The sequence below is a fragment of the Sitophilus oryzae genome, unplaced genomic scaffold (assembly GCF_002938485.1).
Source record: "Sitophilus oryzae breed Bouriz unplaced genomic scaffold, Soryzae_2.0 scaffold_1576_pilon_pilon, whole genome shotgun sequence".
In the NCBI taxonomy this organism is placed as follows: Eukaryota; Metazoa; Arthropoda; class Insecta; order Coleoptera; family Curculionidae; genus Sitophilus; species Sitophilus oryzae.
The window spans coordinates 2852658-2872255 of record NW_022146254.1 but is presented as its reverse complement, the minus strand read 5'-3'; positions in this window follow the sequence as shown (position 1 = coordinate 2872255).

Genomic DNA, 19598 nt, shown 5'->3' with positions numbered 1-19598 from the left:
GTTAATTTTTTTAATATATATAATCAGAATTTGCATATTTCTTAAATTATAGCATGCTTTGCTTTATAGATGTTTGCATTTTACTTTAATTACCTACCCGGAAAGCTCAAATTTTATCGTAAGGTAATAAAAGTACCTTTGCATACAACTTGTGTTGCCATTGTCAATTTTTTTGGAGTTTTGTCTAAATTTTATGATTACCATAAACAGTAATTATGACTGTTAGTAGTTAATTGTGTAATATATTTTACTGTTCGATAAAATTTAGTAAAAACTGAAAAAAATTGACTATGGCAAGACAAGTTGTATCCAAGTACTTTTTATTACCTTTTAATAAAAAGGTAGATAATTCAAGTTAAATGCAAACAGCTAAAAAGCAAAACATGATATAACTTAAGAAATATGCAAATATAATTTATTACAGTATTTACTACTAGGTAATTGAAGAGCACACGGGAAAAATAATGAAAGTACCTACCAAAAATCTACACCTTTTGGTACCTAAATAAACGGGAATATCGATAACGGCCACATAGAAACAGACATTTAAAAATGGGAAAAACGATATAAACTCGGATATAAAAGTCCATGCGTAATTTCAATTAAAAAAAACGGTTTCCTGATATTTATCATTTCTGGATACTCATCGTTTTTCCCATGTCCTCGTCAATTGTTATATTTACTGTTACATAAAATTTAGTAAAAACTCTAAAAAACTTGTCAATAGCAGAAGAAGTTGTATGCACGTGTATTTTTATTACCTGACGATAAAATTTGGACTTTCCAGGTAGGTAGTTAAAGTTAAATACAAACATCTAAAAAGTAAAACATGCTATTTAAAAAAACGCAAATATCTTAAATAATAATTTAATATGCACTTTGCAAACCGGTAAATACTGCAAAATCCAAAACATAATAGTAAAGTATCTACTACTACTCTAAAATATCTACTAAAATAATAAACTAATTGTTAAAAATAAATATTTTGTGCATATTTCGAGTAAAATATTTTCTTAATTTATATGTATATTTTTAAAACCATTTTTTCATAGTTAGGTTTCCATAATTATAATATACTTAATATGTCTAATAATTTAATTATTATATACCTAATATCCTATACTATATAATCACATACCTTCCTTCATCTTTTGGGCACCTAAAGAACGATATATTGTCTGTCATTCTACTTTCACAACCATCCACTGCACAAATATTTCTAGTAGACATTTTATTCACAATTCGAACAAAACAACTAAAACGCTACTTTTGGTTCCCTATGCGTCGGACCGAAAACAAAACTAAAATAAACTTGGAACGCTGTGTACACGTCGAGCAACGGATGTAGACTGACCCAAGTTTACAAGACAGGCGGGGAGCGGCGGGAGGAATTTTGATACGGGCGAAGAGTGGGTCAACTGATATATTTATATTCTTTAAACTGTGGTTTTACATTTTGGAACTTCCTTGTATACCAGAAAACGTACTGAAATTTTGACGAATTTATTAACAGTTTTTACAGATCTAGCGACATTATTAAAAATAAAAAATATATATGTTTTAAAAATGTCAAAGTTTTAAAATAAATTTTTATTAGATTATTGTTCCACAAGAATTTCATAAAAGATAATTATCTCTTTTGGAATTTACATATGTATATGTGAAATGCTTTGATGTTCAAAAAGAGCTTTATATATGCATTATAGATGCTTGTAGAAAATAAAAGCTACAGTATAGGGACGGTACTTTATTTTTTTAAGAACAGTGAAAACTATATGACTTTGCCATCATATACAGGGTGTTCCTTTTTTTTGTACAAAATGCATTTTGATTCATACAAGAGGTGCATTAAATTTCATAAAGATAACTGTAATAACTAGCGGCGTAGCGTGGCGTCAACATAAGGGGATATAATAAGTAACTGCAATTAACATTTTACCAATACAATAAAGTTTTTTTCTTTTTTTTTAAGTATTTAATTTTGAAGTTACAAAAATAAAATATACCTACAAAAAATGTACAGGTTAAAAAAATAACCAAACCAATTTAAAAAAAGAACTAAATTTTGGTAAAAAAACAAAGCTGTGAACATATCTGTAGACTTGTAGACAAGGCTAACAAAAAAGTTTACTGTGCCTTATAACCACATAGCCAGTGTTCACTTTTATAAAAATTTTCACTAAAATGACGAATACATGATTTTAATTTAGTATTAATATTCAAAATATGCATTGAAGGTCCTTCTTTTTAAAATTTTAAAATAGTTTTTAACTTTTCTAAATACACCATAGAACTGAAGGATGATTTCAAAATTATTTCTATTTTACAGCCGCACTCGATATCGGTGCCGAATCGGTCATCGCGACGGTCAACGATATTCTTTGTTTTTAACGAGATGTGTTTAAAAAACCGCATCACACACCGACTAAAACAGCTTGAAAACAGCGAATGGGAGACGTAATCGCGGCTGGAAAGTGCGCTAAATACATGAAATTGAATTAAATTATTTGAATAAAATTTCTGAGAATTTTATTTTATTATAAGAGATCTCACTGACTTTTTTAAATAAAAATGTATCACAATATTTTGAAGCGATGCGACGCATCACCAAACATCAATGGAATCTTCACTGCTGATAATAACATTAAAATTATATATATTATAAAAAGATTTTTTTAGAAAATGTTACCGCCCTTAATCTCATAACTTAAGATATTTAGGACAGTGTTTTTCTTAGAACAGGTTCAAGAACCACCCATGATTTACTCCCTTAAATATTAGAATGTAGTTAATAACACCCATATATATATAATAAATATATATTTTTCTTCATATAAGAGACTAGATAGATAAAAGGAGTAATCAGAAATAGAAATAAAAATCTGATTTTTTCAATTTAGAATATTTATAAAATATAGTAATATTTAATAATTAGTACTACCCTTGTATATATATTTTTAACATATAAACAAGGGTACTACGTATTTTTTACTATAATAATCTTTTGTAAACGTAAAAATGTATTTGTCTTAAATAAATATTTAACGTTAGGCAACTTTATATACAATATCTAGCTAAAGGCACCGTATTTACATATGTAGGAATTTCGAAAAAAAAAATCTTTTATTATTTTTCAATATTTGTTTATGTCAATTTTTATGAAAATACTTACCTTGTACTTTATGCAATTGTTGCATGATGTATACCTAATCGACACTTGCGAGAGAAATACGAGAATTTAACACAATAAATCAGTGGCGTCTCGTAGGAGCCTGCAGTTGAATAATTTATTTTTTCAATTATTAAAACTGTAATAGAACTATAAATATAAACATATAAATAGGAGTATTATTTATATGAATAGAACCTTTACAAAATATGCTTCAAATAATGTAAACGGTACAGAAAAAACAACTTTATTTCAACAATCTTTAACAACTTAATTCCATATTTCAGGTGAGGTTGCTATTACTTATTTTTACAATGTTTAGATATGTTATTAATATTGATATTTTACAATATTTGAAAATATATTTTACGCATTTGCAAGCCATTTAATAATTATTAAACATAATTATTTGAATTACAAAGTTAATATGTATGTGTCTTGCAATTATAGAAAAATTACGTATTTTAATCGTATAACTTGGTATTTATCGCATGATCGAAAAAAAAACAGCGCCCAGTTGGCTTGGAAATGACGATCGATGCCATTCCCCATATAATTTTCCATATAAAATGATAAGGCTATTAAGATCGGCAAAAAAAACGTTTTTTTAATTTCACTCAAAATGAGTTATTTGGGTCATAAATGACCTGAACACAAAATATTTTCATGGTGTCTGTCCGTTTGTCCGTCTGTCTGTAACACGATAACTCAAAAACCGCTAAACCCATTTTAACCAAATTTGGCACAAAAATACTGTAGCACCCGAGAATCTGGCCATTAGTTTTTGGTGGGGGTGAGGGGTTGGTAAGGGGGTATGGGAGGGGGTAAAATTTTTAAAAAATCGTAACCCCAAAATTACAGTAGCTACGCGGTTTTCAATTTAAGATTAGGAATAATATTTGAAACAAAATTTGTAATAACATCAAAATCAGTCAAAGTCGCAGTTTTTGAGATAAAAAAATTTGGAAAAATTTCTTTACTTTGAAACCGAGGGGTGTCTCACTCGGGTAAAAAATACGTACACATACTACCAAAATATCCTTCCACTGCTAAGCGACTGCCAATGACTATGAAGAAGACTGCCTATGACTGCCATGTAACTATTATAGGCGACTGCCATAATACTGCCAATGACTGCCAGCGACTGCCAAGAAAATGTACAGGTAATTCCAGTAGTGACACACTCCTCGTTTGAAACTAAAACAACTGTCTACCAACTTTTTATTAACATATTTTAGTATATTTTTTTTTGTTTAATTTTTTTTATGTTAGTTATCTATGTTTTTTTTTATTGTTTTTCATTGTGTAGACACAATCATAATTATGTAAAATTAAATAAGTCGAGATAATAAATCCCGTGAGTTTTTAAGGGGGCCTTTGTTATGATTCTAAATAATTTTCAATTGAGGTTATGCTGTATTTAAAAAAATTGCCGAAAATGAAAAAATCGGCTTTTCTTTTCTCACTCTCTATGTACTTTTTTGACTAATTAATCTGCATCATTCCACGCCCAAAAATATTTCAAATTGGAATAAGTGAAAAAAAGCTCGATTTTGACCTGGAAAATTTTTGTAAATTTTCGAAACACAGTTTAAATGGAGCGATTATAACGCCCAACTAGCTCTATCCGTAGAGGCCTCAATGGTCGTTTACTACTACTTACCGTTTCCGAGATATTTGCGTTTTTTGATTTTAGCAAAATTTCAAATTTAAATCGTTTTCAACAAATCCTTATGAAAACCTAAGAAACGAAAAATAGGCCATGGGAGGGGGCCATCAGTCGTCTATCCGACGACGGTCGAGCTTATAAGTAGGGGTTTCATTGGTCGTTTAGCTACTTACCGTTTCCGAGAAGAGGAAACATCTCATTTTTATTTACACCTTCATTTTTTTCAAGTCGAGTCGGTTCAGAACGTTCTACGACGTTTTCCGACACCTAACCTCCACTCTTCTCTATTTAGCCAGAGATCATCAGGTATTTCTTATTTCTCTATTTTCCAGTTCTTTATCCACACCCTCCCTCCAGCTTCGTCGTGGCCTTCCTCTTTTATTTCTGTCTCGCGATGTCCACAGTAAAATTTGTTTTGGTATTCTGTCGTCGGGCATTCGTTGCACATGACCAAACCATATGAGTTGTTTTGTTCTTATGTCGTCGACAATAATTGTGTGTTCTGCTCCCAGGGGCGGATACAGGAATTTATTTTAGGGGGGGCCTAAATAAAAAGTAATGTAGCATTTGCTTTTTAAGACGCCATTTTTAACCCAAAAGCCTAATATTTAACCCAATTTATAGATTTTAGGGGGGGGCCCGGCCCCATGGGCCCCCCTCTGTATCCGCCACTGTCTGCTCCCATAATCTCTCATATTCTGTCGTTGGTTATTTTTTCTCTTTTTGGTTTTCCAGCAGATCTCCTCCAGTAATCCATTTCGGTCGCTAATAGAATGTTCTTCGTTCTGCTTTTCAACTGCCATACTTCGCTTCCGTATATTATTCGGATATAGTTCTTCTTATTAGCTTTAGAAATTCCTTGATCCCACAGTACACCATTCAACATAGATATTGCCCTCCTGCCTTGCATTATAATTGTGATTTACCTCCAACCCCTATTTCTTATACTCCTCTATCAGCTTCCTTGCCATATATTCAAGGTCCTTGTTTGGTCTTGGGCTAGGACTATCTGGTTGTCCGCAAGAAATACTGTGTAGATTCCTATTCCTCTGCACTTAAGCATCCATTTTTTAGTGCTTGTTGCAGGTATATTTTGAATGGTATAGGAGATAGGCAACATCCTTGCTCGAGGCCTTTTATAATTTTTATGTTTTCTGACAATGAGTCTCGTATTTTTATTCTGGCTGTGATGTTCTGGTATAAGTTTTTAACTGCTTTAAGTAGGTTGACATTTATATTAGTTATTTACAACGATTCACACAGTTTATTTAATGGTATGCTGTCATAAGTCTTTTCAAGGTATATATATATATATATATATATATATATATATATATATATATATATAGGGTGATTCCTGTAAGTCGGTCATGCTTCCGGGGAATGATAGGGGACGTTGAAATATTAATTTTGATATAGCACACTATAGAGGTGGGAATTTTAGTTCCTTGGGAGGAACTAGTTCCTTAGTTCTAGTTCCTTCAGGGAAATAGTTCCTTGAACTAGGTCTTTAGTTCACAATAGTTCCCGACTAACATTGACATCCCCCTTGCTTGCTAATGCATTTCGTTGTCAGTCAGAACTATTCACAGTATGATCTGTATAATTTTTATAATGTACGGAGATATAACGAGACGTGTAATTGTTTATGTTAAAAACATATAGGTAAGTTTTATTGCAGATAAAAAAAATAAAAAAAATCAAATCAGAATTTAAAAAACTATATCACAAATCAATTGGAGCAAATATTACAAAAATTTTACGAAAAATTGCATTTTTCCTCAGTTCAAGCTTTTTGTTTTTGTCTAAAAATTCAGAATATCTACTTCGTTTTATAAGATATTTCTTAATTTTAGGGACCTAAAGTGAAACATTCCCATAAAATATTTAAAAAACAAACTAAAAATCAAAAACAGTATCCACGACAATTTTCTGTGGTAATTACGCCGCGCCGGCTGTGGAAATGGCAATAGACAAGGCCGAAACCATCGTCGTCGCCTTGTATTATATCTCAGATCAGCCGACTGAATAGATTCCCGTAAACTAGTCTTTTAATAGTTCCCCTATGTCCGGATCCGATAACGGCTGGCACTCCCCACGCCTGCCTAGCATCAATCGCGCTGGCTGATCCATACGTAAACTAGTCTTTTATTTAGTTCCTCTAGTTCCTTTAGGTCCGGATCCGATAACATACGGCATACGGCTGGCACTCCCCACTCCATCCGGCTGGCACTACCTACCATCAAGCTACGCGCGCTAGACGATCTGTCGCCGTCGCATATTATTCTATATCGGTCACAGTCTCGATCCCGGAATAGGTCCTGAGGAACTAATTCTTTGAGAAACCAGGAACTAGTTCCTTTCATTCCGGGGTCGGAATAATTCATTGGAACTAGTTCGTTCACGAACTACACACCTCTAGCACACTATGGGTCGGAAATGCCTCTTACGCAAGATACAGTGTGTTAAAGTTTTTGAAAAAATAACGATATTCTTTAATAGTTTTTTAACAGTTGAAGGTATCGTTATAAAATTTTATTATAGGAGACTACCTAAGAAAGAAATTGCTTTATTGTCATAAAAAATTTTACAATTTTGTTGACAAAGCTTAAAAAAAAGAATATAAAAAACATACAAAACTTCACTTAACAATAGAAAAACATATAAAACTAACAGCAAACATACAAAACTAAAACAATACTTTATACAATTATAGAAATTGTACATTGTCAAAAATTTATTTAATTAAATATAAATAAAATATAAACATACATGTAAATAAACAACTGTATATAATGTCAATACTAAATTTAAAAGGATAGAAAACAAATCATTTCTTAAATTTAGTGAATGTGTGTTAAATTTAGAACCCTAGATATTAATAAAAAAATCGTTAACCGCGTAAAAGGCTTTCTCCAGTAAGTATGATCTCAAGGCTCTGCGAAATGCAGGAAAGGATGAAATGGAATTAATTTCAGATGGCAGATGATAGTGCATTTTTTTTTGCATTGTACAATTGGGAACTCTTTACTAACTCAGAGTGAGGGGTTGGCAGATACATGTTATGCTCTGCGTTCCTAATTGGATAGCCATGAACTGGCTCTAGAGAAATACTCGATACGTGCTTGCGAACTAGGCAGACGGATTCGAGTATGAATAGGGAAGGAAGAGTTAATATTTTATATCTTCTAAACAAGTCCCGGCAGTGAGCACAACTGGTTAGCCTCAGTGAATATCGCACAGCTCTCTTTTGTAATTTGAAGATACGCTCAAATTGAGTCGCACAACACGCACCCCAGAATGGAAGTGCGTATCGGAGATGCGACTCATAAAGGGCATAATAGACTGTCCTAGATGTTGACAAATTAAGCACATTAGCAACTGATCTAAGTGCGAAACAGGCAGAACTTAATTTTTTAGCTAAAGCATCGATGTGCAAATCCCATTTTAAATAGTTGTCCACAACAAGGCCTAAAAATTTCACAGAATCAACGACGTCAATGGTGGTATTATCAAGTTGAAAAGGTAGCAACGTACTTTTATATGATAAGACTTTAGTTTTAGAGACGTTGAGACACAGATAATTAGAATCGCACCATGTTTTTATGTTGATTAAGTCACTGGAAATGGTTCTATGAAGTGCCGTGGTGTCCGGGCTGCTCCATGTGAAACAAGTATCATCCGCGAAGAGACAGATTTTACCACTGATGTCCAGACTAGCAATATCGTTGATAAACAACAGAAACAAAATAGGACCTAGCACTGAGCCCTGAGGTACTCCGCATTCTATTGGCTTGCAAGAAGACACAGTCTTATCAACCCTCACACGCTGGTTTCTGTTGTTAAGGTAGGACTTAAACCATTCAAGAGGCGTTCCCCTGATACCATAGTACTGCAATTTGTTAGTTAGGATGTTATGATTAACACAATCGAAAGCTTTCGAGAAATCACAGAAAATTGTTGCTGTAACGAGACGGTTGTTCAGACTGGAGTATACATTATTAAACAGCGAAAACATAGCGTCATTTGTACATTTGTTACTCAAGAACCCAAACTGAAAGGGGTGAGTATTTTGTATTTTAGAAGAAATGATACAAGCCTCTTTTTAACCAGTCTCTCCATGATCTTCGATAACGTGGGAAGGAGTGCAATTGGACGATAGTTGGAAGCTTGCTCTTTATCACCTCCTTTATGCAAAGGAATAATTATCGCCGACTTAAGGCAATTTGGAAAAGCACCATCTTCAAATGACATATTAATTAAGGCTGAAAGATGGTTTAATGTACATTCCGGCATACTAGAGAACATTTTAAGAGTAAGTCCGTCAGTCCCTGCTGAAGATTTATTTTTAATATCATTTAATGTATTGCGAAGCTCTGCCAACCTCACAGGCGTAAGGAAGAAACTGTGCAAATTAACATTATAGTCAGAGAGAAATGATAGAGGATCCAGGGAGGGTGAGATAGTATTCACTATATTCTTCGCCACATTTACAAAGTAATTGTTTAGGTCCTCAGGTGAAGTTGAGGTTATGTTGGACGAAGAAACCTTACTCCTCAAGTCATTCACAATCGACCATGTTTCTTTGGCAATATTACCGGACTCAGTCAACCTCCTATTGTAATAGATGTCCTTGGCGGCTTTTATAGTCTTATGGTAAATTTTTCCTGTAAAGTTTCACGTACTCGTGAAAGAAGACACTATCCGAGAATTTTTTTTAGGTGAGATAAAGAGGCATGTTTTTTGCAGATGTACGTAGGCCCTTAATAGTCCAGGGTTTATGATGTTTAATTTTGACAGGCCTGAGAGGAAAGGCTTTGGATGCCAGACCAGATAATGTTTGTGTAAATCTGGAAACTTCAGTGTCTACATCACCAGAGATGACATGCCAATCTGTTGTTAGACAAAGCTGCTTAAAATTTATAAAGTTTTTTTCCGAAAAAATACGTCCTAATTTACGAAAAGTGTTTCTACTCTCGGATTTTATGGAAAATTTTGTTAATACTCCTTCATGATCAGAGAAGCCTGAGTTCAACACAGTACAGTCAACCAATTCTGGATCAAAGGATGACACGACATAGTCTATAGTACTAGAACAAGTTCTAGTGATTCTTGTTGGTGCATTAACATGCATTACTACACCAAAAGTCTCGAAGATAGACTGGAGAGATACCCGAGCATCACACACACTGGAGAAGTCAATATTAAGGTCACCACACAAGATCAACCTGCTATTCACAGGCAGGGACTCTAGCAAACTCAGTAATTTCTGAAAGAACATATGCATATCTGCGTCAGGTGTTCTATAAATACAAACAATATAGAGGTCATAAGCAATGTGGTAGATGATAGAAAATTCAAACATTTTCTCGGCTAATAAGTGATCAAATTTTGTTATTGCCGTAAGGTTTTTGTTGGTAGACATTATCATAGTACCTCCATGAGATAAATTACTTCTATTAAATCTAGCTATTGTTGTGTAATTTTTCACAAACACGGGCTCATCGGTATTTAACCAATGTTCCGTTATGGCAATGATTTCAGGAAATTTGAGCTGTTCCAATAAAAGAAATAATTCATCTGTTTTGTGTCTTAAGGACTGAACATTGATAAGAAAAATACCTAGCTTGCTATCGTCCGATTTATCAGAGGGTGCTTGATCCTCTGTTCGCGTCAAATGAATTAAAAATTTTTATTTTTAGATGGAGAGCCACTGGAAAAATACTTGCTGTGGCTTTCCCTAGACTTCTGAAGGTGAAATAGCTTCTCTGATGAGAAAAAGGTCCTGAAGGCGGAGAGATCTGCCTCAACCTCAGCCACGCCAATGCCATACGCGTCGTGGAAGCGATAAAACAACTTGCGCAGGGAGTCCATGTCGCATGGGAGACCTTCCGATGCTAGCGCCAACTTGATGCTGGTGTTGGTGTGTCCCTCAAAACACGCACTGGGGGGTTGGTCATGGAGGTACGCAAGGAATAGCCTGACAGCTTTCAATATCGAAGGGTCCCTTAGTCTCGCCAACAAATAACGTCCATTGGCCGTGTCCGATTCACGCGATAACCGCACAATAGGTGGAGTCATTGGGTCCAAACTCAGCACCTCACCTTCCCTTGGATGCTTATTGATAATATTTTTCGCCTCCTGCTGCCCAAAGGACTTACTCGCAGCTATAGCCTCCCTGTCTGAACCAATTTTAACGTATTTGACCTCCTTGGCTAGATCTGTAGGTAAATTGGAAGATTGTGGAAGGCTTCGTTTCTCCAAAGTGGAAATCTTAGGCTGTTGAAATCCCATGGCAGAAGATCTTGATTTTTGCGGCGATACCTCCGAGGGAGTCAAAGATGGTTGGACATTGCTATTGACTACTTCAATTCCTGGGGGCCACATACTTATATCAAGCAGCCGCTCTAGGTGCCTTATATTCTGCACTCCAACTTTGAATTTTGAGAGTGAACTGTCCTCACTATTAAGCATAGGAAAGCAACGAATAAAGTCCGAAGTTCCAAGTTTATCCTTGATATAGTGAGCCAGTTGGTTTGCCGTAAAGGGAGATGGGATATTGGACACAACGACATAATGCCAGGCTTTTCTAATGGAGGGTTTGTGAGGTGGGGGAGTACTGACTTTAGAAGAAGTGACACCCACTGAGGCTTGGCAATCTGTCTGAGTCGAAGTTGACTTTTTTATTGCTGGTGGGCTACTCCTATTATTTTGCTTGCCTTGGGCAGCAAACTTTTCTATTGTGGTTGCCATCTGATTTACGCTCCTACGCAGCTCACTGACTTCCTTCAAAAGATCTACCTTTGAAGAGTCATGAACCTGGACCCTAACAGACTCATCCTGAAAGTCCATAAAAATGGATGATAGGTTGAGTATTTCTTGTTTTATTTCACTGATCGAATGAAATAAAGATTGTTGACCATTTTCCGAAATTTTGGAGTGGTGGCAGTGAATATCATCCATTTTTTTGTATAAAGACTTCCATTTGGAGTCATGATAACTCAATATGTCATAGATTTCAGTTATGACTGGAAGCAGGTCGTTGTTCCTTTTTAAACAGGTTCCCAGACCTTCAACAGTTTCTAGAGGGATCTGTGATTTCTGAAGCTGTGAAACTTTGTCATGGAGATACTTCATCGTGGGAGAATCACAAACATTGCAGAAAAACCTAATATTTTTGAACTTTTGCTGGTGGATCACTTTTGTGGTTGTCTTGTCCAGCCCAGTACAGGTCATACAAAAGTTGCGGCGGCACTCCCCACTACAACGAAGTCTATATTTGTCCTTTTCCGAGATGGTTTTTTGGCACGAATCACACTTAAAATCTGCCATTTGGAAGTGTAAAGGAACAGCAAAATCGGAAAATATTAAATTAAACAAGACAGTATAGTTCAATAATAAAAACAGTGTCAATGTCAACGAAGCTAGGTCACGTTTAAAAAAATATCTATGTAAAAATAATTATATAAAATAAAGCAGAAACGCACGTTCAGCGAAAACTAGCGAACTGAACCGGGTCGGGTCAAGACCGAATAACAACACACGACAAATCCAAACAAAACAAAACAAAACAAACGTTCAATACCGGCGGTCCACAAACGAAACGAAAGCACGACCGTCTCGTATGACTGTTCGATATGAACTGATTCAACAACTCAAACCTAACAGAGACACTTTAAATGTAAAAAAGAAGAGGTTTTAGTTTCAACGAGTGGCGTAGCTGTGATACGCATCGGGTAATATTTTCAAAAAAAGTAATGTAAGTACCTACGCCAATGATAAAAATAAAAATTCCGGAGTTTTTTTACTTACTCGGTTTATTTCCAAGAAATAATGTCTCTTGCAACTGTCTCCTATCTAACACCATTTTGTCAAAATTTAATAATAAATATTTTTTTTAATGCGAACCTTAAATATGCGAATTATTATAACTACCTTAAAACTAAGAATTTTATTATTAACAATAAAAAAATTCTAGTTTAAATTTATAATTTTTAAAAAATTTATTTAGAGCTAATAGTAAAAAGTATACTAAAATTACCCAAAATGAAGGGAGCTAACGATGCACATGTGTTTATGCCCTCTAGTTATAACAATTCGCTGTATTTAAGATTCTCATTAATAAAATTATTTATTTTTAAATTGTGACAAAATGGTGTTAGATAGGAGAAAATTGCAAGAGACTTTTTTATTGGAAATAAACCGCGAGTAACTAAAAACACTACGAAATTTTTATTTTTATCAGTGGAGTACTATTTTTTTTTGAAAAAATTACCCCCGATGCTATCACATCTACGCCACTGGTTGAAACTAAAACCTCCTCTTTTTACATCTAAAGTATCTCTGTTAGACTCCTATAATAAAATGTTATAACTATATATTCAACTGTTAAAAAACTATTAAAGAATATCTTTAATTTTTCAAAAACTTTTTTCACCCTGTATCTTGCGTAAGAGGCATTTCCGACCTATAGTGTGCTATATCAAAATTAATATTTCGACGTCCCCTATCATTCCCCGAAAGCATGACCGACTTACAGGAATCACCCTTATAGTAAGTGTACCTCTTGATCTTTGGCCGTTTTTTTCTCTAAGACCTGTATTATGGTAAACAGATGATCCACAGTATTATAAGTACTTCCCGCTCTAAAACCCGCCTGTTCTTCTATTTCTATCTCTTTATATTCATTTTCTATTTTATTCTTTAGTATCTTTCCAGATAATTCTTACTGTACTTGTCACTGCCAAGCCTCTATAGTTTGCACAGTCTTCTCGATTTCCTTTTTCCTTTTTCCTTTTTTTTTTCTGCTGGTATAATTTAATGTAGCGACCAAATGCCAAAAAGTGACTTCCATGCTTAATTTCAACGTTAATACCTTAAAATTTAGAAACATAAAAATCAAAAATTAGTAACATAATCACTATTTAAATTTGGTCAACAAACCTGTCTTTGGCCATTTATTAAAAATAATATAATAAATAAATTAATTAAAAAATTCCTATGATATGGACTTTACCTGTGACCCTGTATAATAGTCTAAGTAGTACGGTATAAATGTTAAAGAGTCGCCATAAGATTAATAAACCTAATCGAATTGCACATCAAGTAACTGACTTTAAACTAGGAAAGCTGTAAAATTTATTTAAATCGGGGCACATGGCTTTATGTTTCAGCCGTTTGCCATAAAAATATTAAACTTTGAACCATGTGATCGTCACGTGAATTGCACTAGGCGAATCGTGGCAACAGGGCCTATATACAGAGGCGCCTGGCTTTCGTGTGTATAGTAAAAAAATCGTAAAAATAAACTTTATAGGGAACCGAAATAGATTTCAAGGTGGGCCGATTTGTACGATAAAAAATTAGTTGGCGGTTGATTTGATAGTTCCAGTTCCTTTTCTTCAAGAATTCGATATCATGTGCACGTGGAGTTTATTGTTTGAGAACTAGAACAAGCCAGTTTTAATCCATTACAATGTTTTAATTGTGTATTCGAAAATGTAAAAACAATTTTTCCCGGAGTCAAAGATACGATAAATGCATAATTCAAAGTATTTTTTATTATTTTTCGTTACTTTGCATTAACTTTTTTTTAATTATTACTCTTTATAATCGCTAACATTCTTCAAACTGACTGTATTCATATTTTCTCTTTACCGTTTTCCAGATAAGTCCAAAGTAACCGAGTTACTCAAATTGGAAAATTTAAAAAGAAATTGATTTATTTTTAAATAATTTTGTGAGCCACCGGTTTTTTTCTGTATTTACATCCATTCTTTTAGTGGCGTAACCATAGAGTACCCAAGCAGCATTTGGACGTCGGGACCAGGGCCATGTAAGTGAAATATTAAAAATGGTTCCAGCAAAAGTTTCCCAATTATGACGGATGATGGCGCTGATCGTCAAAATTTTTGGACAGGGATTTTGCTTACCGACAATACGACGTGAGCTACGACCGGACCAGGACCAATCAGAATGGTCAGTCGTGGGTCAGTCTTTCTTGGACATTTGCCGCGGAAGTGTGTGTTAATTTCTGTTGTGATAAGTGTGGTTGTGTTTGCAGTTTGATTTTTCGGTTTTGATATTATGTTAAAATTAATTTTGAAGTATTGTATCACCTGTTTTTATGTAATAGTACTTTTTTTAGTTCTATGATCTGATATGATATGATTTGTTAATGTTTGTTTAACAATGTTATACCAAAGAGGTTATACTTAATATACTTATCAATTTGCATAGCCTAACTTTTTCATCAATAAACTTGTAGATTTTCAGATTATTTAATTCCTTTTGTTTCCGTTTGTAATTTTATTTTTAAGACATATTATGTGATTGTTTCACATAATATGTTTTAAAAATAATATTGCAAATAGCGAATAAAAATAATTAAAATAAAAAAGTGTGTTTTACAATTCCCCCGGCCCCACACCCCTTTGGCTAACCTATAATGTCAGCTATGTCGAGAGATGGCGTTACGAAAATGGAACCGATTTATTACAAGGAACTTGGGCTTCTTTTTCGTTAGTATATTCTGTGGTCGGGACAACGTTGTGTCACGCGACCAAACGTCGGGGCGCAACGTCGGCACAACCTCGTGCCAACCCTAGTCTGCACTAGTTTGGAGAATAATTTTTGGGTCGAAACGTTGATACCGACGTTGGCTAGCAGCCTAATTTAGTACAAACTGCAACGTTGTTTAAAATCCTAATTCACAGAAATAAAAAACTATAATAATATGGCGTCTAAGTCGCATTTTATCCTAAATTGGGATAATTATAGTAAAAATATTATCTTTATGATTTAGTTAGAGACATATGCCAGATGGCAGTAAAGGAAAACAAAACAAAAGTATTTAAGTGTGGAGGATGTTTGAAGATCATAATTATTGAAACACTTTAACCGACTCTGTAACTCGTTACCCAAGGCAAAAAAGTTAAACGCAAACAACTTTATTGATAAATGTATTGTTTCTACTTTGAAAAATACTAATGGGCCTTAAAATTAAAGAAGTTAGTAAAATTTCTTGAATTTTTTTTTAGTAAAATGAGAATAATTTATTCGCAGTCGAAAAAATTATTTCCGCGTGTTGTTTAGGGTCAAATATTTCAAGTTAGTGTATTCAAAAAGCAGGAATTGCTATTTTCTTATTCAACAACATGGCGGCTTTCACTTTGTTGTTTTGGAGATTAAAATGGAGTAGTCCTTAACAGGTAGTATACTAGTCGCAAGATTGCCTAATTTAGTCATCCTAGAGTCTAGCTTGTGCCGCCCTCTATATTCTGAATAAACGAGGGACTGGATAAAGTATCGGTAATATGTCGATGTATATTTAAATTTAGTAAAATAGAAAACAAATTTCTTGCAGTATAGGTATATAATAAATAAAATTATATAAGAGTTTCTTGCCTTGAACTGCTAATATAGAAATTAATTCCACGCTGTGTTCGACATAATGTGGATCAACCTGCTCTCACTACCGGTTTCGGCGCCCTGCCCCATCATCAGGTGAGCTTGGGTCGTTTCCACAATATGTCGAGCATAGCGCAGGGTATATAAACACGACTTGTCGTAAAGTTGCGGTGAGATATTAAGTCCCGCATCGCGAGATAGCGGCCTGCGTGCAATGGTAGTACTTTCGTACCACCGAGGCACAACTATCGATAGTAAATAAAGGCTTTTTTCGGTTAGCCCAAATTATATAATGGAAAATAAATTTCTTGCAGTTCTTAGGTATATAATAAAATTATATAAGAGTTTCTTGCCTTGAACTGCTAATATAGAAATTAATTCCACGCTGTGTTCGACATAATGTGGATCAACCTGCTCTCACTACCGGTTTCGGGGCCCTACCCCATCATCAGGTGAGCTTGGGTATTTCCACAATATGTCGAGCACAGCGCAGAGTATATAAACACGACTTGTCGCAAGAAATTTATTTTCCATTATATAATTTGGGCTAGCCGAAAAAAGCCTTTATTTACTATCGATAGTTATGCCTCGGTGGTACGAAAGTACTACCATTGCACGCAGGCCGCTATCTCGCGATGCGGGACTTAATATCTTACCGCAACTTTACGACAAGTCGTGTTTATATACTCTGCGCTGTGCTGGACATATTGTGGAAACGACCCAAGCTCATCTGATGATGGGGTAGGGCCCCGAAACCGGTAGTGAGAGCAGGTTGATCCACATTATGTCGAACACAGCGTGGAATTAATTTCTATATTAGCAGTTCAAGGCAAGAAACTCTTATATAATTTTATTATACAGGGTTGTTCACCACATACGACGCGGAGTATTGTAGCTAAACTATCTAATTTTTGCAAATTGTAAGTTTTGGCTTCGTTGAAGGACTATTAGAGCTACAATTTAAAAATATTTTTACAAGATACAGAGTGTACCAAATAAATAAAAAATATCAAAGTTGTATTTTTTTAGATGGAACACCCTGTATATTATTACATTTTTAGTTTCTACGATTAAAATAAAGGTAAATTTGATTAAGGTTTACCGCATTTTAATCTTACCGTTTTTGAAATATTTAGGTTTTTGTCAAAATACAGTAATAATTATAATGCTTTATTTCTCTAGGCGTATTTAAGTTTTTAAAGCCAAATATTGTATTGAAGTATTTCTATTCACTCATTCAAATTTTGTGTTGCAATAATAAAAATTATACTATCTTATACAGAGTGTTTAAAAACTTATTTTAAATAATAACTAGTTATAAACGGCAATAACTTCTTTAATTTAAATAGAACACCCTGTATATTTTATGAGAATCAGATGCACAATTTAATTGTCTATCAAATTATATTATTTCATTTTTTACCTATGTCTTCAGGTTTTCGTAGAAAATGCATTTTCTTATAATTTAGACCTCAATTATCAATATACCCATGGAATATTGACATTTTAGATTATTTTTAAAGCTGTAACAAATTTTTAAAGGGTACAGATACCAATATTGTTGATATAGTTCGTTTATGTCATTAAAAAATAAAAAATTAATGTTTAAATATTTGTAGAAATGACCAATTAATATGATTCCAGTATTCAAACTACATTAATGGACTGCCTTGCATTGATTAATAATAATTAAGTACAAAGTAACACCTTAAAAATTTTATTTAACTTTTTGACGAATGCTTATTTATAACAACAGAGATGTTCATTTTCAAAACTTATTATTATATTTATTATTCTGATTCCAAATCCCCATTTATTTAGAATAATTTATTAACTAACACAATTAAATATGTAATTAATTAATATTTGGGCGGAAATAGTGGTGGTATATTTAATTAATGGTATAGTCTTTTATAAAGATTTAAATAGTTTTATTTTTGTATACAAATAGGCTGGTAATATTATCATTTTTAGTACCTGTACATTTTGTACATTTGTTGTTTTAAAAACAATCTAAAATGTCAATATTCCATGAGTATGTTGATAAATGAGGTCTTAATTATTAGAAAACGCATTTTCTACGAAAACTTGAAGAGATAGGTAAAAAATGGTATAATACAATTTGATGGACAATTAAATTGTGCATCTGATTCTCCTAAAATATACAGGGTATTCTATTTAAATTAAACAAGTTATTGCCGTTTAAAGCTAGAAATTATTTAAAATAAATTTTTAGACACTCTGTATGAAGTAGTACTACTTTTATTATTGCAACACAATAACTAATCAATAATTAAACTTCAGTAAATATTTAGTATTAAAGACTTTGATACCCTTGGAGAAATGAAGCCTTGAAATTTTTACTGCAATTTCACAAAATTGAAAATATTTCAAAAACGGTAAGGTTTAAGGGTGATAAACCTTAATCAAATTTACTTTTATTTTAATCGTAGAAACTAAAATCGTAATAATATACTGGGTGTTCCATTTAAAAAAATACAACTTTGATATTTTTTATTGATTTGGGACACTCTGTATGTTGTAAAAATATTTTTAAATTGTAGCTCTAATAGTCCTTCAACCAACCCAAAACTTACAATTTGTAAAAATCTAATCGTTTAGCTACAATACTCCGTGTCGTATGTGGTGAACAACCCTGTATACCTAAAAACTGCAAGAAATTTATTTTCCGGTATATAATAAAATTATATAAGGATTCTTGCCCCACTTAACTGCTGATATAGAAATTTAATTCTATATCTAAGCTGTGTTTGTCATTATCCGCTATCTCCCGTTCGGGACTTAATATCTAACCGATACTTACCGACAAGTCGGAATTAACTATCTCCGCGCTGTGGTTGTCATTTTGTGGATCTGCCCAAGCCCATGGTGGTGGAGTAGGGCTCCGAAACCGGTAGTGAGAGCAGGTTGCACATTATGACAAACACAGCGTAGAATTAAATTTCTATATCAGCAGTTAAGTGGCAAGAATCCTTATATAATTTTATTATTTAAATTTAGTTTAATATGTGCCTTTCTTACGTCCCATTTTAATTAAGTTTTTTTTTATAAAAGCAAAAACAGCACTGAACTATCTGACTGAACAGAACAATGAAGTGAAAATTTAAGATTTAAGGTTATGGTTCAATACAGTTGCAAAAAGGTAGTGGCTCGACGTCCTACCAACGTAAGAATAAGGAAATCTAAACAACGCTGGAATTAGTAAAACAGACGACGTTTGCATAACGTTGGAATAGGTCCTGAAAGTGACGTCGGAAAACTCTTTATTGCCCAACATTGTAACTACGTTGTCCGAATCACCTAAAGATCACTTAAGCAAAAAAGGTTACA